Source organism: Ambystoma mexicanum, chromosome 5q, assembly GCF_040938575.1.
Source record: "Ambystoma mexicanum isolate Mex_15411 chromosome 5q, UKY_AmexF1_1, whole genome shotgun sequence".
In the NCBI taxonomy this organism is placed as follows: Eukaryota; Metazoa; Chordata; class Amphibia; order Caudata; family Ambystomatidae; genus Ambystoma; species Ambystoma mexicanum.
Genome location: NC_090933.1, coordinates 1398776269 through 1398796438, shown reverse-complemented (window position 1 = coordinate 1398796438; position 20170 = coordinate 1398776269). Strand labels below are relative to the sequence as shown.

The 20170-nt window shown below is 46.6% G+C and overlaps 1 protein-coding gene across 1 annotated transcript in view; it reads right to left on the bottom strand.

Annotated features, from left to right (window-relative positions):
* The window catches only part of LOC138498205 (GTPase IMAP family member 6-like), a 319027-nt gene that overhangs the window by 14916 nt on the left and 283941 nt on the right, over window positions 1-20170 (bottom strand). The gene's annotated exons all lie outside the window — the stretch shown is intronic.

Below are 20170 nucleotides of genomic sequence, written 5' to 3'. Positions count from 1 at the left end.
CAGTGTAGCCACTAAATAGCACTTAACATATTTGCTTTAAAATTGAAAAATCACGCCACAGTAATAATACATGGCCAAACTGGGTGTCCCAAATTAGGCAAGTCTAACCCCTTAATAACACTTATCATGATTGAGTCCCAGTAAAAGATACCTTGCTGCGGGGTTCAAAGGCAGCCCCCAGTCAAAAAGGAAACCACATTTGGCTATGTTGGGCCTAAAAATGCAGAAACACTATCTAGAAATGCAGAAACACTGTCTTAAAAGGCAGAAACACTGTCTATGAAATGGGAAAGCATAATTTTCCCTAGCCGACTGAAAGGATGGCAGTTCATTTCAATTGCAAAGTAGGACAACACTGTTTCCTTGGATAAAACAGAGAGGCCATAGAAATGTGGGCCTTATGCAGATTGAAAACCAGGAACATGGAATATGAAACTACACAGCAGAAGGGAATTCAACAGCCACATCAAAAGGCTGTGTCCAGAGAAATAACATTAAATGGGCTTCATATTTGAGTGACTAGGCTAAAGGCCTTAAACTACTTTCCATCACGTGTGACTGATGTTTAAAGTCTTGCTGACACAGAGAGCAAAGAATGTAGGGTAACTTTAAAAAAAATAAAAGCATTTACCATGGAAAGGTGTGCACTTGCAGCTTAGAACAACGAATCTCCAAGTGCCAGAGTCATGTGAATATATGTTAGGATGTAAAGATGAACATTGAAGGCATGATGCAAGATATTAAAAGGCCTCATGTGTAACAGAAATTGTAACCCGTAAAATCACCAGTTTCTATTCAGAAGAATTGGAATTAGTTTCTGTTCAGCACACTCAAACAGTGCCCTTCCCCCTATAATCTATCTATCTAAAACATATTTATGAAGCCACAGCAATGACCAGGAAGGAATGTATGGTGGTGAAGGCCAGCAACTGGGTAAATAAAGGCAGCCATTAAAGGGGAAGTTAGCTCAAAAATGTTATTGTCTCAATCGATCGGGCATGTATTTTTAGGCATACAGCAATCAATCTCAATTTCCTATGCATCTTACCTTAGTTTTTCTCACATTTACACATGCAAAAACAACGGCTTGTGTGTCACCATCTTGTGCTAATCTTATCCGTTGATAAATCGTCTTAAGTTCAAGTGCCCTCGCTGCAGTAATTCAGATCACCTGCCACTCAAGCTGACATCACGAGAAGCTTACACCTATTTTCACAACGCCAATGCACGTCTATTGTCAGCATCCTCTTTGCGCAATCTATTGACGTGTCTCAATGGAAATGCCAAGATGCCTCTTTCCTCGCAAGTGTAAACAAACCCTTTCTGATCACACAGTGTTGGAGTTTATTTTTCCTTTGTTTCAGCGTATTTCGTTTCAAGCCTCTGTAAATTGATTCTGTTCTGTTCAGCCATCGTCCTTTCTTATATTATGTACAAATGTCTTAACCAAACCATATTTAAATTCTACTGTTACAAGGCTTATTTTTCACATGGGTCAATGCAAAATTTCAAAGTTTGTGGCTATTCTTGGCTTTGCACTAAGGGTTTTTGTAACATGGCAGTAGATTCTCTTCTCCTTCTACAATTGTCGTTACTGCATACAAACAGAAACATTATTATTTTACTGTCTGTTGATTTTGTACTTCATTAATATTCAGCAACTATGGCAACAACTCAGCCCTACTAGTACAAGCCCGAATATTTAGAAGAGGAACTGCTTGAAAGAGAAAGCAGCCGAAATGATGGGGAATCGGATGAGAGTTGTGCTGATCAATCACCGGAGCCTGACTCCAGTCGCATGGAAGATGTTTCCACCTGGTGTACCTGCGATCGTTGTGAGGTTATGCCAACTGAGGTGGAAAACTGCTGTTGCAGAGAAAACTTTGGATGCTTGGCAAACATAGCCGAAGACCGAAGAAGACACACCACCGCTATGCGTTACCCTGCTGCATGACGTCAGGGCATCCTGCCTCGCAAGATCCGTGTTGCGGATGATGATGGTCCTTATTCACAAACTTCGAGCAACAGTTTGCCCTCGTTCGATGAGGAATACCTGCTAGTGTTGTTTGAGTCATTCGCAGGACATTTCCCAGCAACTCCAGGCAATACAAAGGATATTTACATAAAGTCCCTCCACCGTATTTATAAAATGTGTAGTTTGTTTGTGCAATTAGCATTACCAAACTAAATAAAAAATAAAACACTTAATATAAATAGTTGTGTTGGGATGGAGATGAGCCTATCCCACCCCCCTAGATGCTTCCAACTAAGGCAAACACCACATGACGTGATATGACATACAAGGGGGGAGTACTCCGCACTATCAGGCAACATGTAGAGGCTCTGTAGTGCATAGGAGTAGGTGCATGGCACTAGAAAGCTGACTCCCTCGAATCCATTTTATATTAGGCCCAGAAGGGATAAGCTGCAGGGCTTGCACTGTTCACATTCCTGTTTCACAAGAGCCCTGTTCCCACGGAACACTACTTCTCCTTCGTCCCTTTAGTGTTGCAAATATTTAGTATCTTCCAACGGAATGCGCACTGCAAGAGCGTGAGACAACACCAGGCTCCGCGCTGTGTCCATTCATCACCACTAAACTGCCATTAGGCCTCTAACCCCCACCCAGCCTGGCCAGAGCCAGCCCCGCACCACTGGCTCAACCCCCACACCTTTGCATTCCCCGATAAGCACACGACCCGTGAGTCCCAAACACAAATCAAGGGTACACAAAAGATCCAAGCATGCTCGGCTGTATTTCTTTCCAACATGAGCACATATCCCCTGTAACATGAGGTACCGGGAGGGATAAATTAAAGATCAAACCCCATTGTGGAGACCTTGGGTGCGGGAACTGTAGTATCAATGAAGTCTTCAATGTGTGGGTCAGCATGACTGCATTTTATCCTCCCTTAGCCCTGGCACCATTTCCCTTGCTGCCCAGGTGCCTACCTATTCCGGCTTAGCATGTTTAGTTTAGATAGGAACAATGTATTAATGTATTAATGTGTACCCCGACCTTCACCGTCAGGATGAGGCCAGGTGACCACATGGACCCACATCAACAGGGAAACACCAACCAATTACTGCCTGGCATCCCCTTTCGAGCAGGCTCATGTATATGGTGACTCAAATCAGTGGCACCCATTTTGTACTATACGTATGACGCATTTACGGTTTTAAAGCCCATGGTTGTGACTGTAATAGTTTGAGAGATCTCAAACAGCAGAGTCCTTTGCTGATATTTGTATCGTGTACAATTAAATCTGCTGGCCTATATCCCTAGCGGGTTGTTGTTATTCACATCCACACACCCTCCAGTATCAATAGCAGTTGGCACCTGTGGCCTTGCACACCCGAGGGGGCTGGGTAGATGGGAAAGCCAAAGATGCCGAACACCATGTACACTTCAAGGAGTTCCTTCACTCAGTGACCATTGTCCACATGACCACCCAGACCTAGTGTCTCCGGACTCCCCTTTGAAGAGACCGTCCCAGCAATCAACATATGTGTGTGTCCTTTGACTATGTTCCGGGCCTATTGCACTTGCCTCATCCCCCCTCCAGCATCAATGGCAGTTGGCACCTGTGGCGGTGCGCTCCCGAGGGGCCTGGGTGGATGGGAATGAAGATGTCAAACATTGGCATCGAGGCTGAGTGGGTGTGAATGAGCATGTCAGACATTCACACACACCCACTTTTGTAAGCATTTATAAACACCTTGATATTTACCAAGAGAACATCTCTGCAATCTACAAAGGATATCGTCATCCATCCACTTGTTACCTGGCTTGCTGAATCGGCTCATCTGTTCCGCCAAGTAAGGGTTGGTCAACTATTTGTTTCTGTAGTTTCATTGTTCGCTGCTCGGCAACATTCTATTGCTTTATACTCAATGTACACAGTATTCTCATTTTTATTTATCTCAAAGACCTCACCATTATCGAACATTTTATGAATTTTTATCTCTGTAATTGGCACATAACATTACAGAGCATTCTATCCGAATGTTTTGAACGCATGTTTTATTTTGGTGGTTCAAAGTTTGTTGAATATACTAGTAATACGTTACAGCTTGCGGTAGAACAATGTGTTCAGACTAATTTGATCACTGTAATGATTAGACCAGGTTACAGGGTGTTTAAAAGAAAAACGCAAAACAAAGTTCAGATGGATGCTTTACTCACAGTGATCATTTATGAACTGTAATATTTATTTATATTTTTTACAGACAATCTAACAATGCCTTCATGTATCGTTTTGGGCTGCTCTAATATCAGTCATGTCAAATCTCCAGGCACAGTGCTGCATTTATTCCCAAAGGATATCGATTTAATAAGAAGCTTGCTTTTAAATTGTGGATTTCCAGTGCCCGAGAGTGAAAGTAGAGCTAAGGAAGCACTTCTCAGATGAAATGTACAAACCATCAAAGTACACTAAAGAGTGTCGCCCCAGACTCCTTTGTAAATGAATTCCCAATGCAGTTCCAACTGAAATTCAGCACACGCTGGCTCTGGTATATAAAAAAGTGGTCTGTGTACATATGTCTTCTAAACTATCTTTCAATCTGGTGAAATAGTGGGTGGAAAAGGTAACATGATGAACGGTTTTGAGTTTTTGGGGAATATTTCCATTGATATTATATTACACAAGTTGCCTGTCATCTATACATTTTTCACTTTAGACTACCTTTCGTATCCACACTTTCGATACTCTCATAAATCAGTGCAATGGGAGCCTTTCTAAAAACTTACATAGTATCCTTTAAAAATGGGTTAATTTAATAATCTATTGGTTACCATGTCTTTCTTTCCGTAGAACTCACTGATGGAAGAGCGGACCGTTACCACCGAGGAAACCACAGACATGTTGAATATTCAAATGCCATGCACATAAACCTATTTCAGAGCATTCAATGTGGTCTAAACTTATAACTCTAATGCTCCTTTTCTATTGGACACTGTTATTAATATATAGATTCAACATCAAACACTTTTCCGGAGTCAACAGCAACCTCACTGACCTATCAAGTAATTTATTTATATTAATCCGTTGGATGCGACTGAACACCACATGCATGTGGCCTACTTTGAATTTAAACATAATAAAGGTTATTATGTATAATATTAGCTATTGATACAAAGTGGCATGTAGGATTGTATCTCAATATGTATCATCGTCTGAATCTTATGTTTTCAGTTTAATTTTGCTTTTACATCCTTATTATAACAATTGCTAGGTCACAGGGGGACGCTGGAACTTCAACGACATTCACTTCCTCGACTTCAACCAGTCTGCGGTATGAGGTATGAGAATTTGCGTTATATTAGTAGTTGTGCATTAACAATATTTTGTTTGAAATTAACATACGTGCTAATGTTCAAACAATTTACAATACTGTCAGTAAAGTGCAAAAAATCCAACAGCCTTTTATTAATTGCCTATAGACATACATCCATGAAATTAAACCTGTAAGGAAGCAGGGGCGATTGTCCCAGTCTCCTAAGAGGTTCAGGATGAGACAGAGGCTTCAGGGTGTGTTGTAGATGCTTGGGGATGCTGTAGGGGAAGGGAGGTGCCAATAAAAGCTGTAGTGTAGGCGAATTAGTGCATGCACAAGGACACATTGCTTAAGGGGTGAAACGTCATTTTAGAAGTAAGCAGCCATCTTGAAATTGAGACCTAGCGCTGCAAAGCATCCAGGATAGTGGGCCCAGGCAACAGACGCGGAGACAGGATTGTGCACACGAGAACAGATTACAACATGGGCAGTGGTAAGAAATACCAGAGCCCCAGAGATTCCATTGTTTCGTTCTGGCAGCACTCATACCCCAGGAGAAATGTGCCTTGAAAGGCCATGAGGGGGCTGGGAGCTCTGTACGGAGAGTTATCCAATGAAAATGAGGGCACAGGCCTCCAACCTTCCCCAGTCCCATATTTTAGTTATAGGGCTAGCATTCCCGTCCCAAGGCCCCAGCATTCCAAGGTACCAGCAGCCCCACACCACCAACCATAAAGCTGTTAAAACCCCCAATCGAACAGAAAATATCAAAACGATTAGGTCACGTGATTTGTGATGCGAGGTGCCGAGAGGGGCAAAACAACAAATCTGAACCGAGGGTGGGGAGATTTGGATGGGCGCTGATGCATCTTGCAATGGAGCTGGGGTTTGTAGAATGTGATGACCTTGAGAGTCTCCTCCTAGCCCGTGTCTGCAGTACCAGGTGCACTGTAGGTTAGAGATACCGAATGCATTGTCCTCTTTATTCCTAAACTGCCAATTATGTTTACGTGCCAGCTGACGTGCAAGGAGGAGCCCACGTGGAAGAAGATGAACAGAAGAGGCTGGGATCAACGGCCTGGCATCCCGTATGGAGCAGGTAGCCTATGTATAGGGGCACACCAACCAGCCATTTGGCATTTGTAACCTATGTAACTTACATCACTGATGACATTGTGTGCTCTCTTAAGGTACTGCTCATGCTTATTTTGACAGAACGTTTCGTAGCAGCAGAGTTCTTTGCTGGCACATTTTTATTTGTGTGGAATTAAACTTTGTTCTCCTTGCAAGAGGTGCGCCGGGCCTTTTTCCCTGGTGGGGCACATTTCTTCTGGTGTGAGCGCTGAGGGACTTCTCTACAAACCCTCCAAAAAAATACCATTAAACTGAAATTCATGTAATCTTTCACTATATGAAAATGTTCTGTTTTTGTTAATAACATTTACCTGCCTACCCAATGCCGGTTAACATGTGGATATTGTACCATGTGTAAATTTGCAAGTGAAGCTACACAAGAATTCAAGGATCGGAATGGGAAACCTGTGAAAATCAAACAAGCAATTAATTGCAGAACTAAGTATGTTGTGTATAGCATTTGTTGTGTTTGTACTAAAATATATATAGGCAGTACGAAACGAGAACTTAGAACAAGAATACGAGAACATCTCAGGAAAATAGGGAGTCAAGATCCTACCTTAGCATTGGCGGCCCATTGGCAGAACTCACACCAAATGGACGATAAGAAACTGATCAAATTTGTTGGGTTACAAGTCACACTGTCTAAAAGAGGCGGGGATAGACTAAGAGCCTTACGACAAGCAGAAGCCAGGCTCATCTGTTACTTTGACTCTACGGTAACAGGCCTGAACAAAGATACTGAAATGGCATCGTTTTTGTGAGTGTGGTTTATGATTGTACTAATATATGTGATGGATAAGACTCAACAAACATTCATGTTTAAATGATGTAATACGATTAATGTAGACAGCTAATAAGGAAATTATTACTTTGGAATCACACATAAAGTATTTAACAATATATGACCTTAATTACATATCTGACTATAATGTAACAAAGGTGAATTGCTTAGGAACTCATCAAATGGAGTGGTAGAAGGGGGAATACACATTCTTAGACATTCATTAAAGGGATAATAAATAAAGGGAACCTCGCCGTCATGGAAACCATCGCAAATAAGGTAGTATAAAATGGCACTCATGGCTCCAGTGACGGCACTTAGTTACGTCTGACACACAACACAACATTATATTATTGACAATCAACAGAAACCAGCATTAATTCGTGTAATTTTGATACTATTCAGTTCTTTAAAATTAATTAGATTAAGAATTTCGCATAACCAGTAGCATGGCATCTAGACCATAGAGACTACAAAATGACGAGAAGAGCACCGCGTCACTATGGAAACCGCTTTAAAAAGGATTTCCAAAATGGCGACGGCGTCCGTAGGAATGCCAACGCGAGTGAACTAGTTGCAGGAGGTAAGCGAAACGTACAGATTCGAAGTAAATAGGATTGAGATCTTTTGTTTAATAAGAGCAGTACAATAGTACAATTGAATTACAAAGACTTGAATAACTGTTAAGAATTTGGAGATCTGCTCACGCATTTTTAAGGAAATGTATGGATTTACATTACGGTAACATAGCAAGATAAAAATAAAAATGAGTAAACGATACAGGAAGCTCATTATATGGTCTGGATTAATATTCAAGTAGGAGTAAATATTTATCTTTCTGAAATGAATATAGTGGATTAAGCAGACCAATTATATGTAATTGACAGAGAAGGAGCTTGGGATTGAACCCAATTAAACCGAAGCAGAACAACTTAATCAGTGGACAAACTAATAGCAATTGGGTAAGTGAACATGTGGTTAAGAACATAACAGAGCTAATTATAATAGCACTAGCATTTGGCAACCAGTACTAACAATGTTGTATTTCTCTCTTTCTCCATTTAGTTTATTTACTTATGTATCATTTTTATTTTATTTACCTATTTGCTTTGTTGTGTATATGAAACTGAATCAAAATATCTTTTACTTTCGGTTTGTTTTCATCCCTTTTTACCCACCATTTCGCTTTTTTGTGTGTTGCACAATGTATTTGCACAAATGTGATTTTCTTTTATGACCTATACAATCCTCCCCGTTACCAACCCCGAATCTCTGTCTTTAAATATCAATTGGAATACTTTTGATTATATGTTTTTGCGGGGGGTTATTGTGATTGGGGGAACGTTTTGAACATATGTATATTTTGTTATATGTAAAAGACAAATCAGTAATGGAATGATAATATGCACCGAAGTAGCACACTTTTGAAAAAAGGCTTAATTAAGCCGAAACACGTGTCAACAGGGCAATTTTTTCTGATTGAACCTTTGATTGAATAAAACGTACAACTTCTGAAAATTAATCAGCGCAGAGTCACAGAGTTATTTCTTCATCCAATGTATTTTCAACGGTATAGGCTTGATACCGATAATTCAGAGGGATTGCGACATCATGAGGGAAGTGTAATCCTCAGATTATGTTAACAAGATTTATAACAATATAACCAAAAGAGATATTAAGGAGTCACCCACGTGACCAGCTGTAGAAAGTGCAAGCCAATATTATATCTTATATACAGGTGCACTGTAGGTTAGAGATACCAAATGTATTGTCCTCTTTATTCCTAAACTGCCAATTATGTTTATGTGCCAGCTGACGTGCAAGGAGGAGCCCACGTGGAAGAAGATGAACAGAAGAGGCTGGGATCAACGGCCTGGCATCTGGTAGGGAGCATGTAGCCTATGTATAGGGGCACACCAACCAGCCATTTGGCATTTGTAACCTATATAACATATGTCATTGATGGTTCTGTGTGCTCTCTTAAGGTACTGCTCATGCTTATTTTGGCAGAACGTTTCGTAGCAGCAGAGTTCTTTGCTGGCACATTTTTATTTGTGTGGAATTAAACTTTGTTCCCCTTGCAAGAGGTGTGCTGGACCTTTTTCCCTAGTGGGGCACATTTCTTCTGGTGTGAGCGCTGAGGGACTTCTCTACAAACCCTAAAAAAAAATACCATTAAACTGAAATTCATGTAATCTTTCACTATATGAAACTTTTCTGTTTTTGTTAATAACATTTACCTGTCTACCCAATGCTGGTTAACATGTTAATCGCAATGTTTTGTAGGATGATCTCACAACAACTCCATGTGACATCTTGGAAGGCTATAAGGTAAAATCTAAAATTAATAATTTTAAAACGCCACATGTACATAGTGTTCGACTTTATCTTGATAAGAATGTACAAATGGTATTACAATGACTAACCTTATCGTTTAAGGTCGGTGATCATTTAAAACAACTTTGTCAAGTAGTACTTTGTGAGATCAAAGATTGTAAAATTAAATCTGTTTGACAAAACATGTCCAAGGAATGTAGCACTGAAGGGGTCGAAATTGTAGAGACACATGGACCAGAGGTGTACATAACATATTGTAAAATTTCAGTTATCATCTCATTTGATTGGCATGTCATTTATAATATGTTTTAATGTTTTACGTACGTAAAGTAGGTTCTATTTGTAGATACGTATATATGTTTCTTTAAGTGGAAAAGAGAATTGCTTGGTTCATACATTGTCAAAATGCTGTTTTTCTGATCTTGTGGTTGTCAAATCGAAGTTGACTGTTTCAAGGCAAATTAAAAAACCAAGAGTGAAGGACCCATTGGTCCTTCACAACTCCACCATACCTGAGCTGGACCAGTAGGCAGGGTCTGTCTAACTCTGTAATTTCATGTATCTGCACACCTGAAGTAGCCCCCGTACCATGAGGTGCGGCTTTACCAGACTGAGTCCCTACGATTACTCTGACCCACTAAAGTGTTAATTTGCTCCAAGGTCCACCTGGATGTTGTAACCCGTATGCGTGGTCTTGCACTGTTGTAGAATGTCATTTCACACTTACTGTAACTAGCGCCTCGATGCCGCGGGTTTTGTGCGCTGCTATAAAAAATAAATCAAATAACAAACCTGTTATGATGTTGCTTGCTAAACCAATGTCACTTGGGAGCAACTACATTTTGTGGCACAGCATGGTCCACTCAAGTTTGAGAGTCGTGATGCATCTGCCAGTGGCCGGAATATGAATTGAATGTCACCAGTGAACAATGGAAAGTAACCATGGACCATTGCTACATTACAAAATGTCACCCTGATGAAACTGACAACACAGACGATATATGGACATTGCTTGCAGACCCATTGACACAATCACCACCGTCTAAAAAATGTCCATCGAAGAAACTTTCAATGTTCCCTTTTTCTCCAATTCAGGTGGAAAATCCCGAAAATCACAGCCCAAAATAACTGAAGCATCTTCGCAATTGATGGACGAATGTGCTCATGATCTTGACTTCTGTATTCCTATTGTGGAGTACTTGTCCACTTACCATCGAATCACAAACCACTCTGCTGCTGGATGATTGGCTATTAAAGGAGCCAAAATACATTGTATTCGACTGCTGCCTGCTAGAGTTTATACACATGATTAAATGTGATCATAAATTACATTGGAGGATATGTGGGGAGCCATTGGTGTATTTGACTTGTGTAGTCAAAGGCACTAACCTGAACATTCAGGCTAGATGTGTCCATCATCATAATGCATTTTCATGGTCAGCACAACCTATGCTTGGAAAGGTGCCTGCTGGAATTGTACTTTGTTCATCTGCTTTGCTGTTCAGCGGATCAATGTTCAGTAAAATGTCAAGTTTCTGTCAATTTGTGGGACTTGAGTTCCTTTCTAAAACTCAGTACTACAATTATCAGAAGGATTTCTTGTTCCCTGCTGTTAGCCAGGCCGGGGAACTCAAACACTTATCAATCGACAGAACACTTGCTGACAAAAGGGTCAGGCTTGCTGGCGATGTACAGTGCGACAGTCTAGGTTTTTCCGCTAAATACTGCACTTATCACTTTTAAGACATGGAAAGCAAAAAAATGGCTTCATTAAATCAGTCAAACCTCTGGAATTCAGGGGAATGCAAATAGACCTGTTAGCCATTGACAGGCACATCGGAATATCAAAGGCCATGCAAGACCAGTTCCCAGACGTACAGCATCAATTTGATGTATGGCACGTTGCAAAATCAATTCCTAAAATAATTGCAGCTGCTGCCAAAAAAAGGGCACAGAAAACATTTTAAAGTGGTTAAAGTCTATCAGTAACCATCTTTGGTGGAGCTCAAAATCTTGTGATGGATCTGTACAAATTCTACTTGAAAAATGCCATTCAATGCTGCATCATTGTTCAAACATACACTCGGTGAGAAAACAAACATTTCCATGAATGTGGACAAGGACCTTTGAGAAAGGAGCAGGAACGTAAGAAAAAGTGGTTGGTGTAAGGTTCCCCTCCTCATGCAGCACTCAGGCAAATTGTCTACGACAAAACACTTTCAAGAGACTTGAAGGGACTCACCGAATTCTGTCACACTGGAGATTTGGAGGTGTTCCATAATATGTGCCTAAAGTGCAGGCCAAAAAGGATGCATTTTGGCATAGACGGTATGGAGCCCAGAACAAGACTGGCTGTATTTGCACACAATGAGAACGGTGGTAGGGAACAAGAAAAAACTGCAGGAACTTTTGGGATGCTTCGTTACAACATAGCAAACAGTGGGTGGATAAGCCAATATTCCAGCAAATGGATTTTGAATTTGTGAAAGATCTGACATTGACTGACAATTACTGTGCTGGCCATGCATAGGCATGGAATGGCTCCAGACTTTGTTTCCAGGACCCTGTCATTGCCACAGAACATTGCAAAAGAGGTTTGTACTCCACAATGTGAACTTGTTTATTTATTTATTTGTAATTCTTATATAGCGTTACTCGTCTGTGGGCCTCAGAGTGCATGAAGAACAGAGACAGGAATTACAAACAAAAGCAAAAGGGAACATCAAGAGGTCCGGGGATCACAAAAAGTAGCAATGTGAAATATAAGTGTTTAGTCTGGGTATAAATTGAACAAATGGGTTTTAAGACGTTTCTTAAATTCCAGACAGGACTTTGAGTGCCTGAGTTCAAGCGGGAGTTTATTCCAGTGCAAAGGCACCTGTACATCAAAGGTAGAACCACCATATATTTTTAAATTGTACCTTGATTGAGTGAGTTTTAGGGGGTCCTAGGATCGCAGGTTACGACCCCCTGGGATAGTGGTAATAGTGGTAAAGCGGTTTAGGAGATATTGTGGGGCTTCATTGTGAACACATTTGTAGGTCAAAGAAAGCAACTTGTGCATGACCTGTTGTTTAAGGGGGAGGCAGTGTAGGCTACGGCTGGCATCTGTGATGTGTTCCCTACGAGATAGCCCATAAACGGCTCTGACGGCTCAGTTTTGGGCAACCTGCAGTGACTGAAAATTCACCTTGGAGGTCCCCACCAACAAGTTGTTACAATAATCAATGCGTGAGTTGATTATGGCAGTGGCGAGGAGAGACCTGTGATTCAGTAATTTTGAAATATAACCACAGGATGCCTGAACAGTAGCGACATGGGGTTTCATGGACAATGCTGCATCCAATGTCACTCCTAATGTTTTTACCTTGCTGGATACCTGAATTTGATTGCCTGCTATTAAGAAGGTTTTGTATTACAGAGACAATTTGTGTAGTCTTTGCTCTGAAGCTAGTATCAGGAGTTCCGTCTTTTCGGGATTAAGAGCCATAGAATTTATTATCATCCAGTCTTGGATGCTGTTGTAGATACGATTGATAGTGTCAGAATCCAAGCTATGGCAGCCGGTTAGCTCAAGTACAATGTGTGTGTCATTTGCATAATTCGCCAGCTGGACACCAAGGCTTTCCAGTAATGTAAGCAGTGACATAATATAAACATTGAACAATAAAGGGGAGATGCAAGACCCCTGGGGGACTCCATAGGTCATACGTGTTGGTACTGAACTGGCATGCTGTACTGTAACTCTGGTGCTCCTGGGGCCAAGCAAAGAAAGAATCCACTGAGCAGCCAGTTTAGAACACTGGGCCAGTTCTCTTAACCTGGTGATCAACCAGGTCAAAAACTGCTGAGAGATCCAGCATCAAACGAAGAGCAGGTTTTCCTTTATCAATGATACAGGCAATGTTATATTTAAGATCTGTCAGTGCTGTTTCTGTGCCATGCATATGCCTGAAGCCTGATTGCCGGTGGTTCAAGATACTATTATTTTCAATGAAATCTTGAAGTTGTAAATATGCCACACGGTCAAGAATTTGTAATAGAAAAGGCACGTTGGTGATAGGTCAATAATGTTCAAGTACATTAGGATCCAAGCTATTTCTTTTGAGGAGAGGGGTAATCCAGGAATCCTTTAAGATCAGGGGAACTGAGGATTCTGCAAAGGATAAGTTAATCAATGAGTTGTTAATGCATGCCTTAAAGATGGCCGAGGGACAACTATCACCTAGACAAGATGTTGCTTTCATGGAAGTCATTATTGTGCAGATTTCTGCTTCTGTGCAAGGTTGGAATTGAAAGGCTCAGTGAGAATTGGTTAATATGGGGGAAACCTTAGGCTGGGGATAGCGGGGAAGATCAATGCGCATATCCCTAGACTTTAGTTGCTGAGCTAATATAGATGGCTGGTGCATTGAAATCTTAGTATTCATTTCCTCATAGATAGATTGGCACCAAGCCTCATCCTTGGGAGCAGTTGTCACCTTGGGTATGTTCCCCTCGAACTATTTGAGAATAGTAAAAAGTTCAGGTGAGTTCTAGTGGGCCAAGGCAATTGTGTTGTTGTAGCTTTGGCATATAGCTGTAACAACTGTGGACTTCAAGGATTTAACTGAGTTTTCACAAAGCTCTAGTAAGAGGGGGGGATTTTTCCTCCAGGCTCTCTCAGCTTTACGCTTGGCTTGATGTAGAATAGTAATCGAGTCTCCAAACCAATCACTTTTATTAACATTGGTCTTTACAAGTTTCAGCTTTCTGGGAGCTAACATATCAATTATATCAATGATAGTGTTGGTAAAATGAGAGGCAAGGCTGTCGGCATACGAGAAGGTGTTAACTGGAGAACGATTAGCTAGCAGATGAATTGCCAAAGCTGCAGGAGTGACTTCTTTAAGGTTTCTCATGATGACAGAGTGTTTAGGATGAGACTCTGCAGGTGGAAGGTAAGCAGCCATAGAGAGTGTACCGTGCACTGAAAAGTGATCAGACCACGGACATGGTATAGTGTTGATATTTGACTAATTGATGGGTAAGAACCTCATCAATTCTGTGTCCATCTCTGTGGGTTGGAGCGAGTAGCCTCTGAGAAAAGCACATGGTATGAAGGGCTGAGAGCAACAAGATGGGCAATTTGTCATGTGCATCATTAGCCCAGAGATTAAAATCCCTGAGGACAATGATTGGGGTGGTTACCCCAGTCACTTCTATAAGTAGATTAGTAAACTGCTCCTAAAAGAGAGGAGTGACAGAGGGTGGTCGATAAATTACCACAACCGTAAGAACAGGGGAGGGATGGGTGTTCACATGAATATCAAGGGTGTTCCTGGCAATAATAGCTACCCCCCCCTCTGTGAACACCGCAATCTGCCCTGAAGATACAGTAACCAGGAGGAATTGCAAGGGTTTCAGCTGTGGAGATAGTGTTGTTTAGCCATGTTTTAGTAACAGCCAGAGGGGCCGATTCATGGAACAAACGTGCGCCGAAAATCTAGGCGCAAGCATGCGCAAGCGGAAAAAAACAGGCGCACACGCACGCGTGCGATTCATGGAAGTCCCTGCGCGTGTTCACCGCGGGATGTGCGCCAAACCCGTGCATGGCGCACAAGTCACTGCAACATCGCGAAAGGCGTGCGCGACGGTGCGCGACGCGCACAGTGAAAGCGCACGACCTCAGCGCACACACCAGAAAGTGGGCGGGACATGGGGCGTAACGCGCGGAATGGGGAACAACACGCGAAAATAAGGGCGTAACTGGGGATGTACTGCACGGAAGCAGTGGGAACGCCCACACGCACTCGAACCACACGTATTCATGGAATGGAATAGGGCAAACCCACGCACAGCCAAAGCCACGCACAAGCTGAAACACGGCCGCCACACGAAGGCAGGCGGTAGAGTCCCAGCGCATCAAAAAAGTGGCGCCGCGGGAAGTAAAATACGCGAATGAGCGGGGTACGTGTATTACGGGGGTGCGCGGGAAGTTCCACACGCGATTCGGCCGGGTACGTGGATTTCAGGGGTGCGCGGGAAGTTCCACACGCGATTTGGCCGGGCACGTGGATTTCAGGGGTGCGCGGGAAGTTCCACATGCGATTGAGCGAGGTACGTGTATTCCGGGGGTGCGCGGGAAGTTACACACGCGATTGAGCGGGGTACGTGTATTTCGGGGGTGCGCGGGAAGTCAAATATGCGATTGAGCGAGGTACGTGTATTCCGGGGGTGCGCGGGAAGTTACACACGCGAATGAGCGGGGTACGTGTATTTCGGGGGTGCGCGGGAAGTTACACACGGGTACGTGGATTTCAGGGGTGCGCGGGAAGTTCCACACGCGATTTGGCCGGGTACGTGGATTTCAGGGGTGCGCGGGAAGTTCCACACGCGATTGAGCGAGGTACGTGTATTCCGGGGGTTCGCGGGAAGTTACACACGCGATATTATCAGGGTATGTATATTACAGGGGTGCGCGGGGAGCAGCACACGTGAATTGCACGTGTGGGTCCTCCCAGGTGTACCCTCTACACCCTCCACGGCCCCTGCAGGTGGCTCACACCACAGGGGCCTACCCAGCACATGTCCTGCAGGCACCCCATCCACCATGTCCATGCCCACCTGCCAACCCACATATCAACTAGCACTACTGCCCACCAACGCATGTCCCCCTGCACCCCCAGCCACCAGGGGCAGCCTCCACCAGGCCCACACCCATGTCTCCCACCACCCCCATGCCCCCAGTCACCAGGGGCAGCCTCCAGCAGGCCCCCACCCATGTCTCCCAGCACCCCACCCCCCAGCCACCAGGGGCAGCCTCCACCAGGCCCCCACCCATGTCTCCCACCACCCCCACCCCCCAGCCACCAGGGGCACCCTCCACCAGGCCCCCACCCATGTCTCCCACCACCCCCACCCCCCAGCAGTGCAGGGGCAGCCTCCACCAGGCCCCCACCCATGTCTCCTAGCACCCCCAGCCACCAGAGGCACCCTCCACCAGGCCCCCACCCATGTCTCCCACCCCCCCACCCCCCAGCCACCAGGGGCACCCTCCACCAGGCCCCCACCCATGTCTCCCACCACCCCCACCCACCAGCCACCAGGGGCAGCCTCCACCAGGCCCCCACCCATGTCTCCCACCACCCCCACCCCCCCAGCCACCAGGGGCAGCCTCCACCAGGCCCCCACCCATGTCTACTAGCACCCCCAGCCACCAGGGGCACCCTCCACCAGGCCCCCACCCATGTCTCCCACCACCCCCACCCCCCAGCCACCAGGGGCACCCTCCACCAGGCCCCCACCCATGTCTCCCACCACCCCCCCCACCAGCCACCAGGTGCAGCCTCCAGCAGGCCCCCACCCATGTCTCCCACCACCCCCACCCCCCATCCACCAGGGGCACCCTCCACCAGGCCCCCACCCATGTCTCCCACCACCCCCACCCACCAGCCACCAGGGGCAGCCTCCACCAGGCCCCCACCCATGTCTGACTCATGTTCCCCACCACCCCCACCCCCCAGCCACCAGGGGCAGCCTCCACCAGGCCCCCACCCATGTCTCCCACCACCCCCACCCACCAGCCACCAGGGGCAGCCTCCACCAGGTCCTCCAGCCTCCACCAGGTCCGACTCATGTCTCCCACCACCCCCACACCCCAGCAGTGCAGGGGCAGCCTCCACCAGGCCCCCACCCATGTCCGACTCATGTCTCCCACCACCCCCACACCCCAGCAGTGCAGGGGCAGCCTCCACCAGGCCCCCACCCATGTCTCCCAGCACCCCCACCCCCCAGCCACCAGGGGCAGCCTCCACCAGGCCCCCACCCATGTCCGACTCATGTCTCCCACCACCCCCACACCCCAGCAGTGCAGGGGCAGCCTCCACCAGGCCCCCACCCATGTCTCCCAGCACCCCCACCCCCCCAGCCACCAGGGGCAGCCTCCACCAGGCCCCCACCCATGTCTCCCAGCACCCCCAGCCACCAGGGGCACCCTCCACCAGGCCCCCACCCATGTCTCCCACCACCCCCACCCACCAGCCACCAGGGGCAGCCTCCAGCAGGCCCCCACCCATGTCTCCCACCACCCCCACCCCCCAGCAGTGCAGGGGCAGCCTCCACCAGGCCCCCACCCATGTCCAACTCATGTCTCCCACCCCCCAGCACTGTGGGGCACCTGCCAGCAGGCCCCCACCCATGTCCAACTCATGTCTCCCACCCCCCAGCACTGTGGGGCACCTGCCAGCAGGCCCCCACCCATGTCCAACTCATGTTCCCCACCACCCCCACCCCCCAGCACTGTGGGGCACCTGCCAGCAGGCCCCCACCCATGTCCAACTCATGTTCCCCACCACCCCCACCCCCCAGCACTGTGGGGCACCTGCCAGCAGGCCCCCACCCATGTCCAACTCATGTTCCCCACCACCCCCACCCCCCAGCACTGTGGGGCACCTGCCAGCAGGCCCCCACCCATGTCCAACTCATGTTCCCCACCACCCCCACCCCCCAGCACTGTGGGGCACCTGCCAGCAGGCCCCCACCCATGTCCAACTCATGTTCCCCACCACCCCCACCCCCCAGCACTGTGGGGCACCTGCCAGCAGGCCCCCACCCATGTCCAACTCATGTTCCCCACCACCCCCACCCCCCAGCATTGTGGGGCACCTGCCAGCAGGCCCCCACCCATGTCCAACTCATGTCTCCCACCCCCCAGCACTGTGGGGCACCTGCCAGCAGGCCCCCACCCATGTCCAACTCATGTCTCCCACCACCCCCACCCCCCAGCACTGTGGGGCACCTGCCAGCAGGCCCCCACCCATGTCCAACTCATGTCTCCCACCCCCCAGCACTGTGGGGCACCTGCCAGCAGGCCCCCACCCATGTCCAACTCATGTCTCCCACCCCCCAGCACTGTGGGGCACCTGCCAGCAGGCCCCCACCCATGTCCAACTCATGTCTCCCACCACCCCCACCCCCCAGCACTGTGGGGCACCTGCCAGCAGGCTCCCACCCATGTCCAACTCATGTTCCCCACCCAACATGTCATCACAGTCCAGATCCCTGGTCTCTATGGTCAGCCCCCAAATGCAAAACACACACCCGAGTATTGCATCCACCCACTCATATTTTGCAATTACATCACAGAACACCAATTGCAAGTTCCAAAACAAACACATGTCCCTCACATACACCCAATGGGTGTCAGTGATTCTCAAAACACATAACATGAAATGCATGAAAACAATGAGATACCACACATTGAAGTTCAACAAAAAAATAATGTATTAAAGGAAAGATGAATAGAAACAAAAATGAAGAAACAGAAATGTGAATGTAAAAAAATGAAAAGAAGCATGTCCGTTCAAAACTTAAAAAAATAAATAATATAGAAATCCAAAGTAATGTAGTATAAAGTCAATGTCCACCAAACAAAATCCAATGTGAAATAAAAACAATAAGCCATTGATCCATGGAGAATGTGAAAAAAGAAAGTATGTACAAGTCCACAACTATGTACAATGCAAGAAGCCAGGGTCCATTATCCCAACAAAATAAAGGAAACCTAACTAACTACACTTACTAATAAAAAAAACTATATACAAAAATGTGGCCAATGTCCAAAAGGTCCAAATGAAATAAAAACAAAAATGAAACTTAACACTATCTACATAACTATGTACAAGGGCAGCGGGCTAGTTCCACGGCTCACTTCTGGCGTGGCCCAACCGCTGCCACACGGAAGACACTTTTTGTCCTAGGTCCTCCTGCCCTCCGGCCGATGCCTGCCCCTCCGATGTCGAAGGCCCCGAGCCTTCATGGCTCCCACCATGGTGCTGCTGCTGCTGTGCCTCTGCCCCTGCACTGCCTCCTGCTGCCTGCACATCCTCCGCCGGCTGGGGTGCAGTCGTTGACGTGGCCACCCCTGCTGGACGTCCGACTCCCGACTGTGGCAGGGATGCCTCCTCCACCAGCCTGGCCGCACCGTCAGAGGCAGCTCCACAGGGCACCCAGGTGACTGATGGGTGGGAAGATGGCACAGAGTACGACTGGTGCGTAGGGGGTCCAGCTGAGGAGGGGGTCATGGCAAGCCCCATCAGACAGAGGAATCCGGCCTGGGTGACCTGTCCCAGCAGGCTGACCTGGTCAACGAGCCATTCGAGATGACGTGCAGTCTCTTCATGAAAAGACTGCAGGTCACCTCGCATGGCCCGTTGACGCAACGCCACACCAGCCAGGACAGGCTCAACCCAGGCCTGGATAGCCACGTCCGCAGGCAGAGCAAGGCCAGTTGACGTCAGCTCATCCCCTGCCTGAAAACTGGTCTGGACATAGGCATCCCTGCTGGTGCAAGATGATGCAGGGACAGGATCAGGGACAGGATTGCACACAGGCACCTCCGCGGCGGCCTGTGCTGCCTCCTGTCCCTGGTCCTGCACTGCACCACTAGCACCAGTGGGATCCCCACCCCCAGACCCCGTCTCCTGTGCTTGCACGGCCTCCTTCTCCACCAAACCCCCCACCAACCTGGATGACTCTGTGCCATCTTCCCCCGTTGGGCCCTGTGGGGTCCCAGCTGCCCCTTCTGCTGCCGAGGAGTCCAACTGCAACCTCCGCCTCTTGGACCTCCCCCCGGCAGCTGCGGCCTGGGACGCG